Source organism: Parambassis ranga, chromosome 12, assembly GCF_900634625.1.
Source record: "Parambassis ranga chromosome 12, fParRan2.1, whole genome shotgun sequence".
Lineage (NCBI taxonomy): Eukaryota > Metazoa > Chordata > Actinopteri > Ambassidae > Parambassis > Parambassis ranga.
This window is the reverse complement of record NC_041032.1, coordinates 1814074-1838331: the sequence shown is the minus strand read 5'-3', so window position 1 is coordinate 1838331 and position 24258 is coordinate 1814074. Positions and strand designations below refer to the sequence as shown.

General features: G+C 40.3%; 1 pseudogene; it reads left to right on the top strand.

Moving 5' to 3' along the window:
• The window catches only part of LOC114444079 (SKI family transcriptional corepressor 2-like), a 7198-nt pseudogene extending 5257 nt beyond the window's left edge, over nucleotides 1-1941 (top strand).
• Nucleotides 1942-24258: the final 22317 nt, after the last annotated feature.

The window sequence follows — 24258 nt, the reverse complement described above, 5'->3', positions numbered from 1 at the left end:
TTTCCAACGACATGAATGAATTAATCATGATTTACAGTTTATCATCGTGTTTTATGTGAGAGTAAATGATGTGAATGCAGTGTAACTGCAGGAATGTGTGCACGGATAGAATCACTGCACAACAAGATGTCATAAGCAGCGATAGCCAGTAGAGGGAGGTAGAGGCACACTAATGAAAGGCCGCACAATGAGCAGCTGAGTAACCAAGTTCAAAATCTCAATTATTCTCAGCTGCTCCTAATTATGAGAGCATTGATCCGTGCATCAGTTTAGAAATGTGTTTTATTAAGAACATACCTTGACTCAACATTTACACCTAACATCAGTGTGGTTTAAGACGTCAGAAGGGAGAAAAAAAAAAGTGATACATGCTATTATATCATCAATTGCTTTCAACATTCAAAGCAGATATTTCCTCAACTCACTAATGTTTCTAATCCCCCCTCCCTGCACACACAAGACCCTGAAACAGTAATTGATAAGCAACAAATAAATCAAATGTTATTTTCCTCTGAATTATTTAGATTTGTTTACTGTCAGAAAGTAAAAACCTCAACCCCACTCCCATGTATAGTGCAGACACATTAAAACACATTCACAACCTTTGCAGTTAAAAGGACTGGTGGAGTGAAGTCTGTGTTTTTATGGTATGTGCATTTATTTATCAGTAAACCATCAGCTGGGTCATTGTAATGTAAACCAAGTTCTTGTGGTCATATATGGTTTCATTTTTTAGGACTATATATTTTGTGCAATTATCTTTACATTTGTAGTTGTGTTAGTGCACGTGTGTGTTTCTGCCTGACAGAGTGAGTACTCTTTCTAAGTGACCCACTTGTGCTCCATTACCAGAGCCTCATTAGGCTGTTGTTTTGGATGCTCGCCCTTCTTCCTTATGGTTTGGCCTTGGATCTCATCCGCTCCCCTGAGTCCTATTACAGGACTGAGCAGTAAGCATTTCCCAAAAAATTAATACCATATCCTGAGTGTACCTAAACTTTCTGGAAGTGTAATTAGACTGGTAATGGTGGCAGTTATTTTTTTATCTGTTGTGGTTGCAAAACAGAATCCAGTTTACGTCTCTGAGTGGTGTAAAGCTACAAGCACGGTAACTCTTGTGACTGTGGCGTCTGCTTTATGGACAGGATATTGATCAGATGTGCTTGTAACTGTCTCTTTTCATGTAGTGGCTGCAATTGCAAAATGCTTTGCAATAATTAAGAGAGTAATCCAGGTTGGTAAATTACAGTCAGACATATTGCAACTGTGAGTTAATACACAGTGTGTTATGGATTTCAAATGAAAATGAAGTTGATTAGTTCTAAAAATAACGACAAGTTCGGTTCTTTACTGCAATGTAACCTCTACTGAAGAATTATATTCCTGCCAATATCATATCACATTAAGACTAGATCATAGTGTAGTTATGTATTTTATTGGTTTAGCTGCATTATACATTAAAACACATGCTCTCCCTATAGCTGGACTGCTTCAAATGTATGGTCTATGGCTTTCATCTGTCTTTATATTTCTGTCTATTAATCTAAGATTAAGACCTTACCTGTCACACAAAGAACAAAGTAAGTCTCCCTGGCTGCCATCTTTGATTCTTGGTGACATAGCGGCATAGGTCCCGATATAAGACCTGAGCACTGACCCCAGACTGTCATCTATCATTAATATGACTTTTGTTTCTGACGTGTTTGTGCCATCTGACGTCCCGGGGTTCCTTACATTTCACCTACCTGACCCCTTCATTCAAAACCTCTGACATGCTGCTGGATGTGTGTGGTGTGTTTGTGAACTCCATTCTCTTCCCTGGACAGGGTTAAGTGCGTCATGCCTAGGGGACAGGAGATATGACTATAGACAAACCATCCTTGCGTTTGGCTGTCTTAGAAATGCACTCTGTGTGCATGCATGTGTGTTTCAGAGCCATAGGACCTGAAGAAGGGTAATCATGTATAAGTTATGTCAACTAATTAAGACTGGATCCTAACCTATGGCTGACCCCAAGGAAATAACAATGCACCATCTAAAAGCCTTTGTACCAGTGGCCTCTTGGCCACACCAGAGTGTTGGATGTCCTGTGTGCGTGTGTGTTTTGGCTGGCTACTTGTGCAGGGCTACCTTAAACTGGTAACTGGAGCACGAGGAGAGAAAAACGAGAGAGCAAGAGAAAAGGACAGCAAGAGAGGGAAGGAGAAAAGAGAAGGGGCGAAAGAAAGAAAGTGCCTCTTCAGTGAAAGAAAGTAAGAGAGAGGCCATGTAATTAGGCCTAAATGAGTTTTCCACTGACCCAGTGGGTCGTGGCAGCACTGGGACAAAGATAGACTGGAGGTCAGGGAGTCACAGAGTTGGGGAGACGGGGCATGAGGTGGTCAAATGAGGAGAGGTGTGCGGCAAGGGTGCTATAGCCCTCTGTAGGTGTAGGTGTTGCAGGAGAATTTAACACTGCTTTTGCATTTCAATTTTGACTTCTTGAGTTTTTTACTGAGATTTTGATGTGATACTTTCCTTAATTCATGTAGGTAAATTCACCTTGTCCTCTGCCACAAGTTTCTCTTATTGATGACTTCTCAGGCCTGAGTGGCCATGTGTGGAGCCCTGCTGTTTACGCCATAAGTGCTCTGTAGTGGAGATGTATTACTGCCCGATTGATGACATTAATTATTTTTTATTATTAATTATTATTATTAATTATATTTTAACTAGTAAGAAAGTGTTTTAAGAATCAACTGTGTCATTTAACACTTTGTTATTATTACCAGTAGCTGTATTATTGGTAGGGATGTATTATCCGATATTACATCAGATATTAGCCCCAATATTGACTGCCACGTCAACGAGTTCCATGGAAACAAGCAAATGGTGTTGGATTGGTTTCTGGTATTGGTTGACACACAAGTATTAGTTTAGTTAATTTAATAGTTAATTAGTTAATTTCTTTGGACTTTGCACAAAGCAGACAATGCACACTGAAGGAGGCAATATATAGTTATAGTTTTTTTTTACTTTATGGTTCTTTCACAGTCCTACTGCATTCTATTAAAATACCCATGTTCTGATAAAAACACCTCCCTGACCTCCACCCGACCTCCCTATGAATATGAGACTAGAGCAAGTGACCAAATTGACCGAATTGTCCGTTGTTGTGTATGTGTTTTTTTCCTGTGTGAGGTCAGTTTGGCACAAATCAATTCAGGAAGTGGCCTCCATATGCATTTTGTGTTCTTATTGCCCACCTGTGAGTTTAACCCAAACATGATTCCACCAACCACAGGCCATTTAAGTGAACAGGCAGGAAGTGTGTTTGTGGTTAAAATGACATCACTGTCACCCGTTCGTGACCTGCAATTTGAGTTGGGTTCAAAAGGTCACTGAATAATAGCAATGAGTATTAGAAGCCTTTTACTGCAAAGAGTAGTGTTTAGCATATACGTTTGAATATGTCACAATATCCAAACATTTATTTTTTATGTAAAAGTCAACTGCTCTTATAAGTAATCAAACAATTTGTAGGTAACATAAGGAGCTCATTTGATCCCCCTTTAAAATAAAATATGATTTTTTTATCACCTGAATGTCAAAAATGTAAAACATTTGCGTTTTGTGCTTTTCATTGTCAAACAGCTACATTCATTGTATCAGATTACTGCTAATGAGATACAGAAGCACACACCAACAGAAATGCACACACAGATATAGTCACAACTTTCCTTTACCTTTCATCACACACCTCCTCCCCTCTAATATCCCTCCCTCTCCCTACATGTGCTACATGGTGGGGTGTGTGTGGGGTTATGAAAACAGTTAGGCTTAATAATTGATGTTCTGCATTTCAATCAATTTCACCACAGTGTTAGGCTAATTAAGGTTAGCGCCATCCTCCCAGGGGCTGTACATGTGTGAGGGTGTGAGTGAATGAAAAAGTGTGTGGGAGATGGTCTGTATGTGTGTGTTTTCCTGCTCCTGCGGGCTCCACGCTCCATTTTTATCTCAAAATACATGGGAATTCTCTATTTCAGGAACAAGAGATGAGACATTCTCTCTCTCTCACTCTCTCTCCTCGCTCTCTTGCTATTTCTCTTCATCTCTTTCCCACAAATCTTTCTGTCTCTTGCTCTCTTCCTCCCCTCTCTCTCCCTAGGCAGGATCCTAAATGCAATTAACACAGCCGCTTTACTGCCTGCTAATTATTAACACACACACACACACACACACATCCATCTCACACACACACACCAGAAATTATTTTATGTTGGACTAATTTAAAGTTCATTGATGATTGTTTTAATTAATTAAATAAGAAAAGTACACACTTTAAGAAATGCCTGGCTGCCAGGGGTGCACTGCAGGCATTAGCATATGAAGGTAATAATTATCCTCTGTGTGCGACTCACCTACAACACCATTTATATGAGTGTGTGTGTATCTGTGCATATTTCACCCCAGCCATACAACCTTAAGGTGTGTGTAAGTGTGAATCTGTGTGTTAATGAGTCTTTAAACCCTCTCTGCCAGTATTTAACATTAACTGGAATAACTAAAGAGTCCAATTAAGAAGCAGAGACAGCTTTATGTGCAGCAAATTTGTTTCTGTTATTAAATAGGGGCCATACTTCCCAGAGGACCCCGGCCCTCACCTACTGTAGACCAGTTTAAAAGTGCTTCTATGTCAATAATATATTTGTCAAATACACATATACATTAAGGTGCTGGGTCAAGCTACTTTTTACACTGAAATTAGTGCGTTTTTAACAGTTTAAAACTTCTGTCACAAGTGTTTAGCTGCTAAGGCTCCAATAGGTAGCAGTGTAAACCACTGTTTGTGTCTCAATCACTATTTGTATGATTTTAAGCAGTGCTTCCTCATTCAAAACTGACTGAAGTATAGGAGAAAAAAATCTGAGTACACCTTTTCATTAGACTAAGGCCAGATGTTGGGGTTTTGTTTTTGTGTGAAATGTTCTTCACCACAGTTCTTACCAGTGCTGGCTTGATAAGGCTGGATAGGGCCCAGACATAGCTTTAGGTTTAGAGGCCTGCTACTTTAACAAAAGGCAGTCAAATAAACCACAAGTGCACTTATCATTTGAAGAGAGCATTACCTCTACAATTATTGCATCAGCTAAATTTGTCACTTTGTCTGCTGAACAGAGCCGTAGATCAGTCTCTTCAATTCAATACATTCGCTTTGCCTAGATTCTGTTTTAATTATAATTCTCAAACTACTGATGTGAGGTGAACCATCTCCAAACAAAGACATATACAGTGGTAAAAGACAGAGCTGTAAGATGACTTGATACATGCTGTGAAGAACTGATCTAGTTCTTATGTATGAGAAGAGTGAATAGATCCCATATGTGACCTCAAGTAATTAGACATCAGGTGTGTATTTTTGACAAAGGATAGGAAGAAGGGCCAAACAAAGAGATGGAAAGCTGGATGGAATATAACTAACAGATGAAAGAGAGCTGAACAGTAAAAGATTTCCATAGGAACATGTGTTGTCCGTGCATGTGGTCTCAGGTGTTAAAGTGCACTCCCATTACACTTAAGAGTTGTGAGACTACGGCCAGAGACACAATGCCACCGTCTTGCACCTCTTGGCCTCTCCTCTGCTCATCTCATTTCCTGTTTTTTCATTAACTTCTTTTGTCATTGTCCCTATGCATTGATATTACATTTTGGTAGATTCAATGCTTACTACAACTAATTAAATAATTATGCATTAGTTTAGTGATGCTGTGTTTCTACAGTAGCTGCCACTATATTTGCTTTGGCCTTGCCAAACCATATATCATAGTGTTACGTTTACTTTTAATATTACTGGTTTCATTTTAATTGCAAGCTAATACTACCTTTCCTAGAGAGATCCCATCAAAAGTCTGTCTGTATGCTGTCAATGCTGAGCAGGTGAAGGTGCATCAGGCTTAGGCAGGACACAATCACAACTCCCTATATGAGGCTCTCCCAGTGAAATGAAGCACTGGTGTTTCCAGTTAGGCCTCCTGCCACAGCTCATGTGGCAAGTCACCAAGTATGAGGCCAACCTCATCATGGCTCGGTTTACCATGATGTCTAAACAGCATTGGTTACTATGGGATTGAGCCTAGTCACTGCCCATCTTTGAACTGCTGAGGGAATACAGATGTGCCAAAGCCGTTGCACCAGTCCGGGCCACAGGAAGAAAAATGGATGGCAGTGGTTGCTGTACATGATGCAATATCTGCTGACAACACCGTGACATAGTGGAGCACATCCAACAAGGTAGTGGGAGCTTGGAAAGGGGATGGACACATGTAAAACAAACAAGTTCTACGGTGCTTGGTAGCTGAGGCTGGAGCACAAGACGACAGCCACTAACGTCCTGCATCTTGAGAACTTAATGAAAAACCCACTTCCACTTGTATGCTGAAAAAGGACTAACGTCAGGCCATATTGTTGTGGTATTGTGCGTGTATGTGTGTCTGAAATATTCTTCTGTTATTCTCATTTTAGCCTGACCATTATGCGTGTGCGTATGTGTGCACGTGTGTGTGTGTGTGCTTGAATGAATACATGAACATGTGACTGTCACGGATAGGGGGTGTATTTGTGCACATGATTGTGTGAGTGAGTGAATGAATGAATGTGTGTGGCTGTGTGTGTGTGTGTGAGTGAGTGGAGGCCCCTGGCCAGGCCATCCGTTATTGATGCTCCCGCCTCAGGGTATGTCGGGGGAAATGGATGTGCGTGTGTGTGGGAGTGTGCTTGTGTGTGTGTACAGGGGGTCATGGTGTGTCGTCAAACGGCGGCTGGTGAAAGATGGCCAGCTCTGATATGATCAGTCATCTGTTGATCAAGATGTACTACTGCCGCCTCGTCGCAGTTCTCTCTTTAAATTTCACTGTTAACTTGCTCTTTCACTTCTCTTTTTTCTCTCCCCCTCTTTGTCTCTTACCTGTGTGTCTCTTTTTATTCACTTCAGTTTCACTGTTCTTCTTTCTCTCTGGACATTACTGTAGTTACAATCAGCAGCATGTTCTATCCTTCTGTCCTTATGTTGTTCTGGTTCTCCTTTTTTTCTACCACAGTTTTCTGTCTCAACTGTAACACAGTCTGGGTATTATCTTGTGTGTCTGACCTGACTTTGTGGTTTGACAGTATTGATGACCACATGTGTTGTCTGCCCGTGTGTCTTTATACTCTGCAGTTTTTTACCTCTTATGTCACTCAATATTGTTCTCCCTCTGTCGTCTACCTCTCCTCTTGTGCTTCTGTCTCTCCTGCCATCGTCTTTCTCTTCCTTTCATTAAAGTGTCAAATTACATACACACACACACACACACAGCCAGAAACATTAAGACACAATCACACTTATATTACGCAGTAACTCACACAGATGCTCAGAAGTGCATGCACACGACACGCATGAGACACATGCACATATCGTTCAAGAGAAACAGACACACACACTGTGGTAAGTAGGTAATGTGCTTTGAGTCTGTGGTTAAGTTTAAAACACCAGTGTAAAGTGCTCTGTCCTGTGGTGAATAGCTAAGGGGCTTCAGAGAGTTTGGTTTTTGAACCTTAAGGCACTGTTGTTTCTGTGGTCAAAGATAATGGGGTTTTACAGTGTGGTTCAGAGCTGTGTGCATGTGCGTGCATGTGTATACATGTATTTTGACAGGATGAGTGATTAGCACCTGCAGCAATTTAATTTAAAAAAGTTTACATTTACACTACAAGTGCATTGAATTTGCAAGGAGTAATGGTCATGCAGTGGGTTGGTATGCAGATATATTGTGATCATACCACTTACTGTATCAGTAAATGTTCCATTTTACATAGTTACTGTTTATTGTGTGTACTGAGTATCGACGCATGTCATCTTAAATCACTCATCACTGCATCAGTGTTTTTTTCTGTGGGAAATGGATAATGTCTTTACAATGTGTGGTTAGAGTCAGAACCACCACAGTTTCACTGTGCACTGACCCCAGCTGATGCATAATGTAAGAGCACTGACCACACTGATGTATTAGTGGACTAAATGGCTGTAATATGGTGCTCAATGCAGGGCAGGAGGCACTAAGAGGGCCTGAAAAGTGCTTTAAGTGAAGGTGTGGAACAGTGATTGGCTATGATAGGGGGGATGAGTGTTGGCTTTCTTATACTTGTGAGCACCAATGTTTAGATTGACAAGGAAATCCATCACAAGTGAGGACACTTCTCAAGAAGTCAGTGCTCCTCCCCCAATAGTCACACAGTGGGGTGATCTGCGTGAATCTGCTGGCCAACAACAAAGGAATAATCACATTTGAGTAGCAAATCTTTTGCATTCTTCATCAATATGATTTGACATCTTTTAAAGCACCATCCCTTACTTGTTGTGTTGGACTTGCATTAATAAGAGAATAGTGACAGTTCCATAATGATGGCTGCAGGTATTTAGAGTTACTAGGTATATAACTATAACAAGTGTGTGTGTCAGTATGTTATCCTGACATGTCTGTCTGATTCATGTCAATATAGTCTAATGTACAGCATGCCCAGTATACACTTTCTCTCTCTCTTCCTTGCCTCATCCATTTGTTATCCCCTGGTCTCCGCCGTCCTCTCATAGTTCTCCAGTGTCTAGCCCAAATTGTAAACAACTGTCATATCTTAATAGTTGTACCAAAGAGGGCACGCAGACACACACACACAGGCACACACTCCTGAACATATCTCATCAATGTTTCAGATAGAGGGCTGAATATGAGCTACCTACACCCCATGCCTAGTCCTCACTTATTTACATCCGGCAGCCCCCGCGCCACTGAAACCTCAACACCAACATCAATGATTCATCAGCCAATGTTTTAGCAAAAATGCATACCTCCTCTGTCGATACAGAGCAGGAGAAGGAAGACAAGAAGGAGGAAAAGGCTGGACCAAGTGAGAGAGAGAGAGAGAGAGAGAGAGAGAGAGAGAGAGAGAGCTGAGGATGGGGAGCAAAGGAAAGATACAGGAGGACATTGAAAGTGAGAAAAGGAAAGCCAGTAGCAGTGGTGAAGGGAGAATGAGAGATAAGATCAGAGAGAATCACAAAGTCTGCACCAGGGAGAAAGGAAGGGGAGAAGAATGCAATGAATGAATAAGGCAGAATAAGAGAGGATGGGAAAGTTCTGAATCAACAAGGAGGGGGAGAAGTGAAGCAGCATCCTCTTCCTCCTACCTCATCGTTTCTTCCCCCTACCTTTCTTTCTTTTCAATGTCCAACACTTGATCCCTCTTTTACGGATGAAACATGGTCTTTTTTATTTTATTTTTGTCAGAAATCAATGACATTCTGCAGACACACACAGACACAGGAGTCGGATATGTCTTTTACCTCTTTAGATTTCAGTAGAATATGACCCCCCTTTCCTCTTGGGGCTCTATAGTTCATGGACATTTACACATTGATTTTAAAAATGTACCTGTGTTTGTGGTATGTGTGGTTTTGTGGTGTATAGTTACATAAGAAACAAGGAAAAAGAGCCTAAAGACAAATGGATGGAAGGCATTTGCTAGTGAACGCTACAAAAATGGAGAGGCCACTTATCTTTTTTTTGTGATGATGGTTACCCACACAGGGACAGATCTGAATGCCACACCAATTCAACAGTGTGGAAATAGTTTTGAGTTTTTATGACATTATCTACTTCAGGCTCAAAAATGTGTGGATGGTTTTTCAATCAATCAATCAATCAATCAATCAATCAATCAATCAATCAATCAATCAATCAATCAATCAATCAATCAATCAATCAATCAATCAATCAATCAATCAAGAGAACAATCTCTGAATAGACTTCAACATTAAATGAATTTGCTATTTATTAAAAACAAATTCCTGTGATCTAATCATTGTTTAACAAATAACTGTCCAATTTAGCTTTAGATTACGCTTTGTTTTTCGGTCTGTTTTATGTGACCTTATTATGTTATACTTTATACATAATAATGTTAAAATACGAAATAACATAAAGCTTTAAAGCTTTACAATAGAATAGTGTAGCAATGCATAAACTGAGTTACATATGTCATGATTGTACCCTAAGATTTAATGATAAGCAGACAGAAGGACGCAGGGGACAGAGACAGACAGAGATGTGGAAAACAGGGGGTAGCTGGCCTTGACTTTGAGGAAGAGTTGTCTCAGGGTAACAAGGACAAGACACTTCTGCTGTGTTCCTCTCTCTCTTTCCCTCTCTCCTGCTCTTTCTGTCTTTTTCTGTCATTTGGCGCCCAGGTGAAATTATGATAATAAGAGAAAGGAAAAGCTATTACTGTGGCTGCTCTCTCATTATGTAAATGATATTAAACAGGCCCTCTGTGTGTGTGCGTATGTGTGTGTTTCTGGTGTGTATTCAAGCCTGAGCAGCTGAGCAGACAGGTGCATGTGTATGTTTATGAACACTGTCATGTTTGTGTCTGTGTGTGTCTGTTTACATATGTGGACAGGCTGAAAATGTGTGTGTGTGTCCTAGGGCTGTGGGTGCTAATCTCCACACAGTGATTACAAGGTGTCAAACTCCCCCACATTGATTATGACATGTTAATTACACGGCATGTTTCCACCTGCTTTGATGACACAACAGACACATTTAAAGGTGTAAATATCTTTGTTCATGTGGTTTTGGATCTCCACTGTGTGCCTGTGTGTTTATGTGTGTTAGACAACTAACAGTCAATGTCTCACATGATGCAGTAATTGGAGAGGCTAGCTGGGGTTAACTGCAGTATTGTATCTCTGTGTTTACCTGCAGGCGCATTTGACATATTAGCCATGATGCCGAGATGCATCATGGGAAACTGCTTTGAACATATTTTCCTAAAAATGAATGTAACCTCATTGAGGAATATAAAGTAGAAACTTACAGTAGCCACCCATTTGCTAAATTTTGTTCAGTTATTAAGCAAATAGGAATTATACAGGAAGATTATACAGTGAGATAATCATGTAAACATTTGAAATGATTTTTTTTCTGACAACACTGGACCAGTAATGAAATGCAGAATTGTGATGATAATCAATAGCTATTGTTTCACCCGAATTTACACCCAGCCTTTAAGCAAAGCACACAGGGAGGTTCTTTAATAAACTAATTAAAATATTCTTTATGTGATTATGAACTTTTCTGCCAAATCTCTCCTTTTCTGCCTCTTTGTGTTCGCTCCCTCTCTCCTTCTATATTTGTGTGTTTGATTGCACAAGCACTTTAATATTAGTGCAGTTATGTGTTTGTATTTGCTTGGTGGTCTGTCCTGCTCTACTCCATTGCTTGTTTATATGATTCATACCACAGGTCCTCGGGGGTTTATAAATATTGATCGCTACAAAGGATGGATAGATGCTTGATAGCCTGTCCAGGCCCTGGGAATACACACACACAGACACACCCACACACACACACACACTTCTAAATCCCTTCTTCCAAGTAGCCACAGCCCAACACACACTCCCTCTGTGTTACTTTGATTCAGAAAAAAATGAATGAAAAATGAAAGTGTGCAATACCTTTATAAACAGCCTCCTTTTAAATAGCTTTTTTACTATTACGACTTTTAACTTTGCCAAAACAGAGGAATGCAATATTTTTCAGAACATCTTTGTCTTATGTATACAAATTTAAAAAGGGCCTGTAGTTCAGAATAAATCTGAAGATGAAAGCTTCTGAACTGGGTTGTTTTATTTCATCAAGAGATGTCCGCTCAGTAGAGGAAGGTTATACCTTCTTACCAATAATAGATAAGCCCTTTTACTTGCTGTTTCTATAATCTCAATCAATCATCAGCACACTTCATCTTTTTTTTTAATCTACTGCAAACATAACGCAGACTTGTAGATGGAATTTCACATTCTCCATTAGTGTTTGGGTGTACACGTAAAGTGCCACACATGTTCAAAGCTTAAGAGAGAATGACAGGATGGCCCCTCAGAGCACACAATAGATTGAGATGATTGGATTGAGGCTTGGCTAAAAGTGCAGCAAGAACACTTGAAGAGGCAGAGTGTCTGAACCGGAATAATGGGAGGCCGAGATCAGACGCTGTTACCATGATCCCATCTGCACTGCCAGATACTTCTGAGGACACTATAAACCACCTTTCTTACACACTTTTTAAAAGGTCTCCTGTGTGAGTGAAAGAGAGGGAAAGAGGGAGAAAATAATGAGATGGAAAGATGAGAAGACAAGCTGTATTTCCTAGTACCCAACTGGGTTACAAGACACTTGTAAACACTCCACAGCTTGCACACACATTCCCCCTTACACATTTTAGATTATCCTTAGTGCCCTGTATCAAGGTGGTATATTGACGGTTTCATGTGTACAGTGCCACTACATATTTTTTGGTCTAGTTAATAAAGCTGTGTACTTGTGTTGTCTTTATTCTTTTAGTTTTTTGGTCAGTTGGTGCAGTCACTTTAAAATGATTTTCTGTTGTGCACAAGCAAAATGTCACAGCTCACAGCTCAGAACACCTTTTTGCACCTTGATTCTATCAAGGCTGAAAAGTTCTGGACCCTGGTTCCAAAATATTGTGGAAAACTTTACAGATGATGTTACAAGCATGTGCTTAACATGTTTTTTTGTCCTGATTTATGCATACATCTGTTCATGTGGTGAAAATCCTTATTTGTGCACAAATTCAAGGCAGGTAGACACCACTGTGTGTGTGTGTGTGTGCACACCACAGCTCATCTCTCATGGTGTGGGTTAGTTTCTAATTCCTAGTGACAGATAACTGGTTGGAGCAGCACTGTGTCAGCTCTGTTTACCCAGGACAGGCCTCCTGGAAATTAGACTTAACTCATAACCACAGCCGCCAATTGTCCTTCCATACACACACAGCACACATCCTGACACGTTCACGTGGGGAAAATTCACCATGCTTCATATAAATAGATAACATGCACAAACAAATATGAGAATGCACATATAAAATGTGAACACATAGAGGTATTACAGAAACACATACATAGTGACACACACACACACCCTGAAACTTTCCAAGATAAACACACACAAAGGCACACACACTGTACCGGAAAACAACTTATTCAGTACCTGTCACCTCTGCTTAATAAATAAGAATCTGGTTTTGTCTGTGTGTGTGAGGAGAGGTTTAAGGTTTATTTGAGTGTGTTCATTTGTGTGTGTGTGTGTGAGAGAGAGAAATAGAGATGGGGTGAGCGTAGGAGCGTATCTGTCGAGATTAACCATAGTCGGTGTGGTCAGGCTCCTTAATGAAAACCAATAGAGATTCACTCTGCTTTAATGAACAACACACACACCTCAAACTCTCAATTTACACCTGCAATAAGGCTCTGTCACTCACTGTCCGTGTGTGTGTGTGTGTGTGTGTGTGTGTGTGTGTGTGTAACTAGCAGGAACAAGGGGACTTCTTCTCTTTCTTATTGTCTTTCTTTTGTTTTTCTCATTCTGTTTTTACCCTTTTTGTTTTTTTGTCTTGCTGTGTTTATGTTTTTAACGTCTGTCTTTGTGTGTAAAAATGTGTGAGTGTGCATGGCTCTGATTGTGTTTGTATGTGAACCTTGTAGAATCAATCTGGCAGGTGACACCCCTGATCTGGCTTCTGCTACCAGTAAGCAACCCTGGCAATCAGAAGCCACCAAATTAATTACCATGTGTGTGTTTGTCATTGAGCTGCAGAGCGTATACACACTCTCAAACACACGCACACGTACACACATGACACTGTCGGCAGCACTGTCAAGGTCTCTAAGGCTACACAGTGGAATGTGGGACGATCAATTAGTCTGTTTCAAAATTGATCCTCCCGTAGATGTTTGCAGTATAATTAAGGACAGGCTTTGGTAGATTGCTTTTAATTACTTTTAATTGACTTTAATTTGTCATGAACCTGAACTTGCCATGGACCTGAAGTCTAGTGAAGTCTAGTTGATGATATTGCTGTTGCTGAACACACTAGGCCTTGACACTCAGCTCTCTCTGTTGCTACTATAACTTCTATGATGAACCCAGTGGTGTCTAGAGATTTTATACTTATTAATAGACAATGTCATAAAAAATGCAGACTTATTTACTTTACCTATTTACTGAATAATGAATGGTAAACTCTGGTTATAATGTAAAAGCTGTTATCAAAATGAAATTATTTTTGTTTTGTTTTGTACTGCTTACTCAGATTGTGTGTGTTAGACAGTCCATGGGTGACTTTAGTTTCACAGAAGAGAAGCTTTAGAGACAAAAGCCTCTTTGAATTGGTTGTGGGGACCTCTCCAGATGTTACTTAGTAGGTGATCAGATTTATGCAGCAGTGCAATCATGTGTGCCTGCAGGGAGGTCTGTGCAGTTTAACTTAAGGGGTAATCTGTTCATTGCAATATATAAGTATGTGACAGGACAGGGATGTAAAACCTGAAGCACTATTTTCTATTGCAGTTAATGCCATCTTTATTTAAAAAATACAAAAGTGTTTTCAGATAGCAGGTTTGAGTGTCGGTAAGCCGAGGTAAAATAACGGTAACAGGTCACGGTGTGTTATCTGAACAGGTATTTGACCTGTCTGACCTGACTGTGTTACGACCAGACTGGCAACATGATCTCAGCCTGACCAGGGCTGAGCACTAGGACTAACTAATTTAGCAGCCAGACTCATGTGGGTAGAGACGCCGCTTCCTCTGTGTGTGTCTGTGTGTAGAGAGAGACTCTATCACCACGTTTACCTCAGTATCACTTTCATACACAGAGTCCTGCTTCTACTATAACTGTCCTGCTACAGCTAGAGTTCTTATATGTTTACCTTTAATTCTGCTCAGAACATTGCTCTGGGATATTGGATCATATAGAACTCACTGTAAATGACATCGAGGTTGGTTGTTTGTTGTTGGTGCTAAAGAAACAACAAAATAAAGTGGACATTTTTTAAACACACTTGCTGCATTTCTTAGAATATGGCAAACTGCAGGATGGCAGGACCAGTGTTTCACATGTAGGCAGAAATTGACACACAAATTACACTATACTGCTACTGCACACTTCAGCACTGCAAAACCCTCACTTTCTGCTTCTATAAATAACACAAGACTTGACATTTTGCGTGCAGTCACAATGCATTTTAAACCATCCATATCTTATCTTATTAAGACACTTGTGTGTTATTTCACACTGTTGCTTGCCGAAATGGAACATTAGTAATGTATCAGTCAACACTGCCCAATCATGGAATGATGTAGCGACAAAAAGTCTAGATAAAGAGGAATGCTGTGTTTTGTGGCGGCACAACGCTGCAGACTTACACTCACAAATCTGAGGTTCACATCCCTCTGACACTGTTTCTTTAAAGATCACGAACTGTTTTTGCTCACAATTGAGTTTCATTTTTATTTGTGGTTGGGGTTTGCCATTAAAAATACTGGTTAAAGTAAGATATTAAAAACCAGGGTTAGGGACTAAGTAAAGATCATGGTTTATACCATTTATACCACCATAAATACCATCTCCTGCCACCAGGAAGGTCTGTGGAAACTGCAGTGGCATGAAAAGACATGTAAAATGCTAAATATGCACAGTAATAACACGCAAAATGACTTTGTCATGTTATTTATCCACCTTTTGGTGATACCAGGCTGATTACACACTCACAGGCACACGCACATGCAGACTGACTTTCACTTCTCAGGTATATGACCAGACAGGTGAAATGCACACCGGCCAACACATCACCTGAGCCACCTCTGGTACACACTATTACCTTCCACTCTGTTACCTTACCTTCACACTGTGTAACCTTTCTTAATAATTACCTCAGCTTACACAGACACATTGAGAGCTCAGGTGACAATGGCCCACAGTGATGCGCATAAAACGTCACAGGCTTAGCAGCCATCAAATGTTTCACAGACACTAGAAGGCAAGGCAAGTGGAAAAAAGGACCATAAACAAGTTCTATAGATTATATTTGCTGTACTGTTTATTTTCAAAGATAATGATTCGTGTGTAACAAGCCTTCACTATGAACTGAAAGCTTTGTCACCTGCCGAAAAACATCTGACACAAATTCAAAATGTCAAGGTGTCCCCTTTTAACATCTCTGGCACATTTATGGTGACATGCCCACTTGGAAATGCAACTAATGCCATCAAAGTCTAATTATGAGCCAGTTCTGACTGTGCTCCAGGCGCCATCCATCATACTCTGTACTGATACTGTCTCTGCTCATATAAATGCTCATAATCACGCTCTGTCTCAGGTGCTATTTGTCATCCTCCGGCCAGCTGGGTATGTACTAATCACTACTATTACAACCATGTCGGTACGTCTAAGTAGCTCCTAATGGCTTCATTCTGAAAGTTGTATTAGTAAGGCTCGCTTGTTTTACTTTATCTCATCATTTTTAAAGAATATTCCTAGGTTTTCTAAGGAACAACTGATTTTTAATATTGGATATTAATTTGTTAAAAATATTTGAAATAATAGACCTCTTTCTATTTTTATAAGGATAGTTCAACATTTTATCTATGTGATGCAAATGATGCAAAAGTCATTAGTCCATTTTCTCCTTTTTTCTTAGAACAATACCTTTTGGTATAAATTTGTCTGTGTCCTCAACCCTCTGATTCCCACTCTGCACCCTTGTCTTCCTCCTCCTCTATTCAACCTCATGGTTTTCAGCCTTAGGCTGGTACCTCGGTCTGATGGCTCCCAGCAGGAGGGTCGACTCAGGACATTGGAATACTGGGAATGCCAAATTATATGACGGTATAGTTACAGGATAATAATGTTAAAATGGACATATTCCTATAGCAAAAACCACGAAGAACTCATCCTGTCGTACTTCTATTATGATTAAACCCTCATAACATTCATTTTATTATTAATACTTTTTGTGCCTATGGTACTGTCGAGTGCTTATATGGATTTCCTGAAAGGCCCTTCAAGAAATATAGGCAATCTCTAAGAAAAAATAGAAAAAATAATAAACTCTCTCTCATCTTTATCCTGCTATCATTGATGTAACCAAGAAGACAGAAGTCAGTATTACACATTTAGAAACTGTGCGCATGTACTATAAGTAAAATAACTGATTTTTTTTATATATTTATACTTGATAATCATTTATTATTATCAAATCATTATCAATTTGGAATTGAAATGGTCAGAGCTAGTATCTCTTGATTGCAGCTATTTCCAGCAACCCAGTTACCCACAAAAATCAGCCACGTGTATTATTATTATTTTTTTTTTAAATGTAGGGTAGATGATTTTGAAAACTCAGTGAGAGTCAGCCAGATGTCGAAATTAAACACACGCCCCTTTCTCTCGGAGCTCACCCGGAAGCTACGCCTCCAATCACATGGACACACATTACCTGAAGACGAGCTTCTGTGACTTCGGCCATCATGCACGTACCTCTCTGGTGCGCGCAGGGCAGGAAGAGAGTGACAACCAGCCCATTCTCCATGCAGGGTCCACCATCAGAGTGAAATCTCCTACCCTTGTTACGTTCCCCAGTTAGTCCAGGGGATGAGGGGAAGCAACAATAATGTTACCCAGGCCTGAGGAAGAGACAGCAGTCGGAAACAGTGACTATGCATTAAATTTATTAACTTAAACGAATAACAAAATGGTAAATCAAACACAAAAGCAAAACTAAAAAGATCAGCGCTGATTATCATGCTCTAGTCCCTCTGGATGGAGCAAAGACGCATGGTGTGCGTCCACAAGTTGGCCCACACTGGCCCCGGCCATGTGCACACCTCCAGCTGATATACTTCTGCTGATGAGGACCAAGTGGACTCAGGTGTGGATCATCCACTTGGTCCACTGGAAGCATTGGAAACCTGCACAGAAAGCAGAGACACAGACATACACACAAGTACCGGCACGTAACACCCTACCTTTAATACATACTATATATGTTTTTAAAGGTGTTTTTCCACTGTGGGAACTGATTTAAACCTATTATAGACCTATTGTAGACTATTTTAGAGAATCCCCCTCTGTTTGCACATGTTTGCACTGCTGGAACTTCCCCTGTAGAGCTTCTCTCAGGTCTAATACAGGGTCGGTCCCTCTGATGACCCTGAAAAGCACGACTCTTGATCAAAAGAAGGAATGAATACTTCACTTTAAACCTGCCCTGTGTTTCTTCAGTTGAAAAAATATATTATGCTTCTGGAATCCTGGCTTCTGTTTTTGTATGCAGACATGTCAGTCAGTTGTGTCATTGGTTGGTGCTCTTGGCACCCAGGCCCTTTCACTCTGTACTTGTAAATCCCTCAGTTTTTACTGCAGTTAAAGACTCATTGAACACGCATGCACAAGGAACACTTTGTGTGTTTATCTCATCTCTCGAGTTCTTTGACTTGACTGCACTGCATTGTAAAGCAATAAAGCGGGGCGTAGTTTTCACAGAGAGCTAGTAATTATGGGAGCGCTGTGATGAGAAGGTTTTCTCTAGATAGACTAGATTGGTCATTCATTATCAGTCCTACACACACAAACACACAGCAGCTGCAGAGAGACAATGGAGTGCAGGTTGATTCAATCTGGGCTTGTACTTACAGACAACAATGAGATAATCAAGTAGAGCATTACGCTGCACAGCACAGGACTGTGTGTGTGCAGCCTCACAGTGATATATCCACATATCTGTTACTTTATTCACGATAAAACCTTTCTGTTGAGATTTCGCTCTTGCAGGAAAGCAAGAAAGCGGTAAGGTTGAAGAGTACAAAAGTGTAAAGAAACCAAAGAAGGAGATGCAGTTGGAAAATAGGAAAAGGATCCAGAAACACACCTGTAATGTAGGCCTGTCCTGTAATGTAAGTAGTAGAGACGCTGTCTCTGTTTCTTTTGCCAGTACTTGGTTTCTTTCAGCTTCTCAGTTGATATGTGCTTGATTTCCAACAATCCCCTCCGGCACCCACTGGGGAGCCTTTTTAGATTTTACGCTTGGATATATCTGTTTAACTCCCCGTTTACCCCTCTGACAGCACACACAGATGTGTAGAGCTGCCAGTGAGGGAGTTAGAGTGAGGATGCTACCCAACAGTCCTCTGGGAACTGAATACAATACAGTACAGTAATAGAAAGACGGGTGAGGTTACAATAGTTTTTAGTAGTTGGTGTAAGACACTGTTGATGTGTGTGTGTGTGTAAACTGTTTAATGAATGGAGCATAAATCTTTTCTGGTAGAGACAACTGAGGAAAAAAAAACAAAACTGAAGGAGAACCTGAGTAAATCTAAAAACAAAAAATATTTGTTCAACACTATTCAAACAATAGTATCTAATTTGTATTTGTTTATTCTTCTAAATGGTTAAATACTATAGACTCATTTATTCATGAGTGTCCTGAGGTTTATATATATATATATATATATATATATATATATATATGTCGGGGTGTTATTATGCTAATGAGTCTGGTAACACAATGCCCCTGTAGGGGGTGGAAGGAGGGGGTGCACCTACATGACTGATTGTGATTGTCATTAGGCAGTGGAGACAAAAATGCTTTATAGTTTTGATAAAAGAAATACACAAGGTATATGTTCAACAAAATGAATGATTTAAAAAAAATCATAGTATATATATATATTTTTTACTTTTATCAGGCATGGGCTTTTGTAAGTAAAGTGAAATATGTAACTAAATATCTGTCACAACTAATGGATCTTTAATGCCTTTCACTCTACTGAAACAGGCTTGTCCATCAAAACATTTGTATCGATCCACCTCTCACTGCATTTTCTCCTCCCCTCCCTCTTGTTGAACCCTTGACCACGATCTCTAAAGGTCAGAGGTCAAGGTTGATGGTCAGATCAGTGACACCAGAGTGTCACAAGACCGCCTCGCTGTTTTTCTCCGTTTAAGCAGGTGGAAAGAATGTGATTGTGGCGTTAGATTGATTGTGGTGCATGCCTGAGACCTGCAGTATTTATGTGTCTGTGTGTGTGTGTGCAGTGTCACAGCAATTGCATTTCAATAGGTCTAATGTGAAAGCTGTCAATACTGCAGATCCAAACCACAATGCTTCATGGTTATTGCCCTTTGACTGGTAAAGACTGTGCGTACAGATATGGTGCATGTGAATTTCTGTATGGATATGTGTGTGTGCAGATATAGCTGTGAGTATGTGTGTGTTAACTGACAGATGTCTGATGTCTGCCAGAGGGAAGTAAAGGAACCAAGTATTGATTGCTTCAGTCATGAACTACCTCCTTTTACGTCTCATTCTTGTTCAATTATTGCTTTTCAATATGTAAGAGTTTTTCTTTTTTACATCAGTGATTTAAATGAGAAGTTTGGCTATTACTGACAATGTCAGGAGACAATGGTCCACTAGTGAGAGGTATTAACGTTTCCAACTGCTCTCCAAAGGCGGCTTGGATTGAGGCTAAACGTTTGTATATGTAAATGGAGATGAATTGTAATTTAGTCCCAATCATGTTGAGTCAGCATCAACGATTTGTTTTTGCCCACAGTTTGTGTTAGATGTGATTTGCGCTGGCTATTTATTTAAAATTTGTGTCATTACTTTGTCCCAGTTGTGTTTTTACCTTGATAAATTGTCCTTGCTGTTGCATAGTAATGGAAGGTTTCATATGCTCTGTTTGATTTAAAAAATCACCTCCTTATATTACCAGGATATTACACAATTATTACTGGGCAATAGCGCCCTAGTGGTTGTATGTTATTGTGCTTGTATGTGACTTTGTGTTGGCATGCATGTTTAGATGTCTACAATCATTTCTGTGTGTGTGGTAAAATTAGGTGAGCTCACACTGGAGTATCCCTGTGGTGCGTCCTCTTAGTGTACTGGAGATCAAACAGTGCACTACACAAACACAAACACACACACAAACCCAAATCCCTTTGGTGATTATCAGATCCCCTCAGATCCTCTCAAAGCCTGAGACTGAAGGGGAATTTACTTTGCTTTTTATTTACTGGCTATGGAAGTCCCAGCAACAGTGATATGTGGAGATATAACACACATATACACTTTTTAAATGTATTAAATCAACTGTAGAAAAAAACCTTATTGGCCATAGCTGTGAGTGTGAGTGGTGTGTCATTGACAGCTTGGAAAGGCCCTGGGATAGCCCCCCTGTGACCCTGTATGGGACAAAGCAGGTTGAGAAAATGGATGCATGGGCTTTTAACTGGATCAGTACAATAGGCTGAATATCTTGACAAAGCACCAGGCTATTGTCAAGCTATTCACACAATACGCTGTTTATCATATGCAGATGTGTATGCTGCATGCAAACATTCCTCTCAAACAGTTGCATCTAAATGATATTACTTGTGTGTACATGTGAAAATGGCTTCATATGCTAGCCTATTCACATACATGTGCGTGTATAGTGATCACATTCGTCTGTTGAAAGATGCTAAATGTAAACCAGGTCTGATTCCCAGCAGAGGGAAGCAGCATAGAGATACAATATTATGGGATTTGCACAGGTACACTTCATTCTCTTGTCCTCTCTCTTCCTCTGCCTCTCTCTCTCTCTCTCTTTCTATGTGTGTGTGTGGAGAGATATTAAGGAGATCAGAGGCAGGCTGGGAGCCTCCAAGGCTATTAGCTTATCTGTATTATATTCAGACGAGGGTATGTACACATCTGCTGATGACACCAGAGGATTGAGCATTGTGTATGTGTTTGATCTCAGACACACCTTCATTTTTTAGCCTGCCGTGTCTCTGTGGGTGTATATGTATGCATGTGTTCAAACTTGTCTGCATAAGGCTCCAATATAACCATAATTTGACAGCTATGGTCTTGCAGGCAAATTGCTCAGCTGTGGTAAAACAACACATAAATATATATACCCATAATATAGACACCTTTTTCTTCTCTTTTAGGAACAAGGCTTGATCTATCAAGGGAGTTATTGCTATCAAAATGTAAAACATTTCAATTTGTGAATCGTGAAATGAACTGCAAATATGTGAGGAGGAAATATTGCTCAAATCAGTCCATCTGTGCCCAAGTTTGATACTGCTCCTTTTGCATACATGCCTCTTTAGTATTTTATCATATCAGTACATCCTTGTGCCTGTGAGAATTAGCAGCAAAATTGTCTTCTGACATTTTATTACATTTTCTTCCTTTTATCAAGAAATTGCCTCTGATCAAGTGGCTGGCAGGTTAGATCAAGGGCTTTCTTTGAAGTGCATATTCCTCAAATGTAGTGCCTTTATATGAACCACATTAACATGACTTGCATTGATTCTAACAGATTTTTTTTTTGGCTGCTTCATTTTCTCACTTTCCGTTCTTTCAGTCGACCCAGTGAATCTAGGTCAATTGATGAATACAAATGTCACCTAATGTCCCATCAACTAGACAAAAAAGCCGTAGAGAGAGGGAGGCTGATGGAATAAAAGGAAATGAATCCAGCTTCTCCGTTTTGTGCCAACGTTAGCAGCTTTTACCCCACTTTGATTGATACAGCGTCAGAAGTTACTCGATTAAACAGCGTTTCACACTGCATAGATTCCTACTTAAAAGTCTCAAGACCTCTAAATTATTTATTGATGTCTATTCCAATCTACATCTGGCTAAGAAGGACTATGCTCTGTGTGTGTGTGTGTGGGTGGAGGAGAACGGTTCTGGGAGTCAGGTGGGGTGGGGAGTGGTGGCTGGTAGCTTCCGCAGCGCCTAGAGGAACATGTTTTCCATGTGCACTTGTTCACCTGCCCATCTTCTCTAATGGGGCTCAGCAGGGAGGGATGAATAGGCCTGAAAGTGGCAACGCTGCAGTGAAATTGCATCGCGGCGGCTCAGTGTGCACGGACCTCGGTTCTCACAAGTAAAATCCCACTGCTGTCTTTTCTTTTTCGACTCCTGCTTTCAGCTATAGGAGAAGAAAAACAAGGAAAGCGTGTGCAGGCACATATACAGTAATTCACCAATGAACAAACTATCAAGCAAGCAAGAGGGAAAACACATACACTCACACCGGCGATCTAGCAAAGTACTGAGCCAAGTAAGTGAGGAGATATTGGATAATATCCCTGGCAAGCAGCTCAAGAATCTTTTTAAAGTTCAGTGGCAAAACAAAGCAGTTTCTTATTCGGTTTCTCTCTTTCCCTGGAGTTCACGCTGTCAGTGGATGGGGAAATATACAAGTCTGATTTAATACAAAGCTATTTGGAAGCATTTAAGTCTCCCAACATCCCAAAGATGGATGGTTCAATATTAAAGTATTGGTAGGGAAGTGGTGGAGTGATTGAAATTTTGTGAAATGAGCTTTATTTCTTAAAGGCCAAAAACTGAGTGTACAGGGAGTGCTCACACAGCTTTTAACCTCAAGCTTCATGCTAAGTGAGGCTGCAGTGCAGTAGGCATAGATTCAGCACTTAAAGCACATATATGTTTTCTCCTAACAATGCTAATGTAATTGTTGTTGCTGCTTCTGGAATTTAAATATTCCTGATGATTTGGAACAACAAGCAACATTACTAAAATGTAAAAGGGATCAAATTTTTAGCATTTGTGACAGCATATACTGACACACAACCAAACAGCATCAATCCTTACAATAAAGTCTCAGTAATCATGATACGTGTATATGTTTCTTCTGAGGTAGGCCTACCTGACTCCATGTGGAACACCAAATGTGCGATGGTACATATCTGTTGCTGAAATCTTTCTTGTCAGACCCGAGTATACACTGCACATCTGTACCACTAATGCACTCATTCCTTCATGCACCCGTCAGTCAGCAAACTCCTATTTGAGTGTAAAGGTGCATTTGAATGAATGATGGCTAAGATTGTAGCATTGCTGCGGCCTTGAGGGCTGAAACATTGAATGGAGCTCACTGCCGTCGGTTGGATGAAGTTAGAGGAAAAGTAGCAAGTTCATTTACTCTGTACTGTGCGGAGAGTGGGAAGTGACGAGGGGAGGGGGCTTTAGCTCTGCAGGCTGGCCCATGTTTCTCTCTCTACTGTTTATTGAGGGCCTGTCTCAGGGGCCAGGTATTGATTTCTGCCTGGATGAGATGGGATAGCCCTGGAAGACTCAGTGACGGATGGATGAAGAGGAAAGAAAGGGATAAGTGGAAGAGCATAGCTCTTGTCCCAATACAGACGCTCCTAGTCGAGAAATGTTAACTCTGCCTTGACCCCCACTTATTGGATCCTTTAAGACTAAAATATTATATTTGTTTTATCCTTTACTGCCAAATGCACCATTAGCCATAAGTCTCCATTGCAGCTGACATTAACTTTAAAG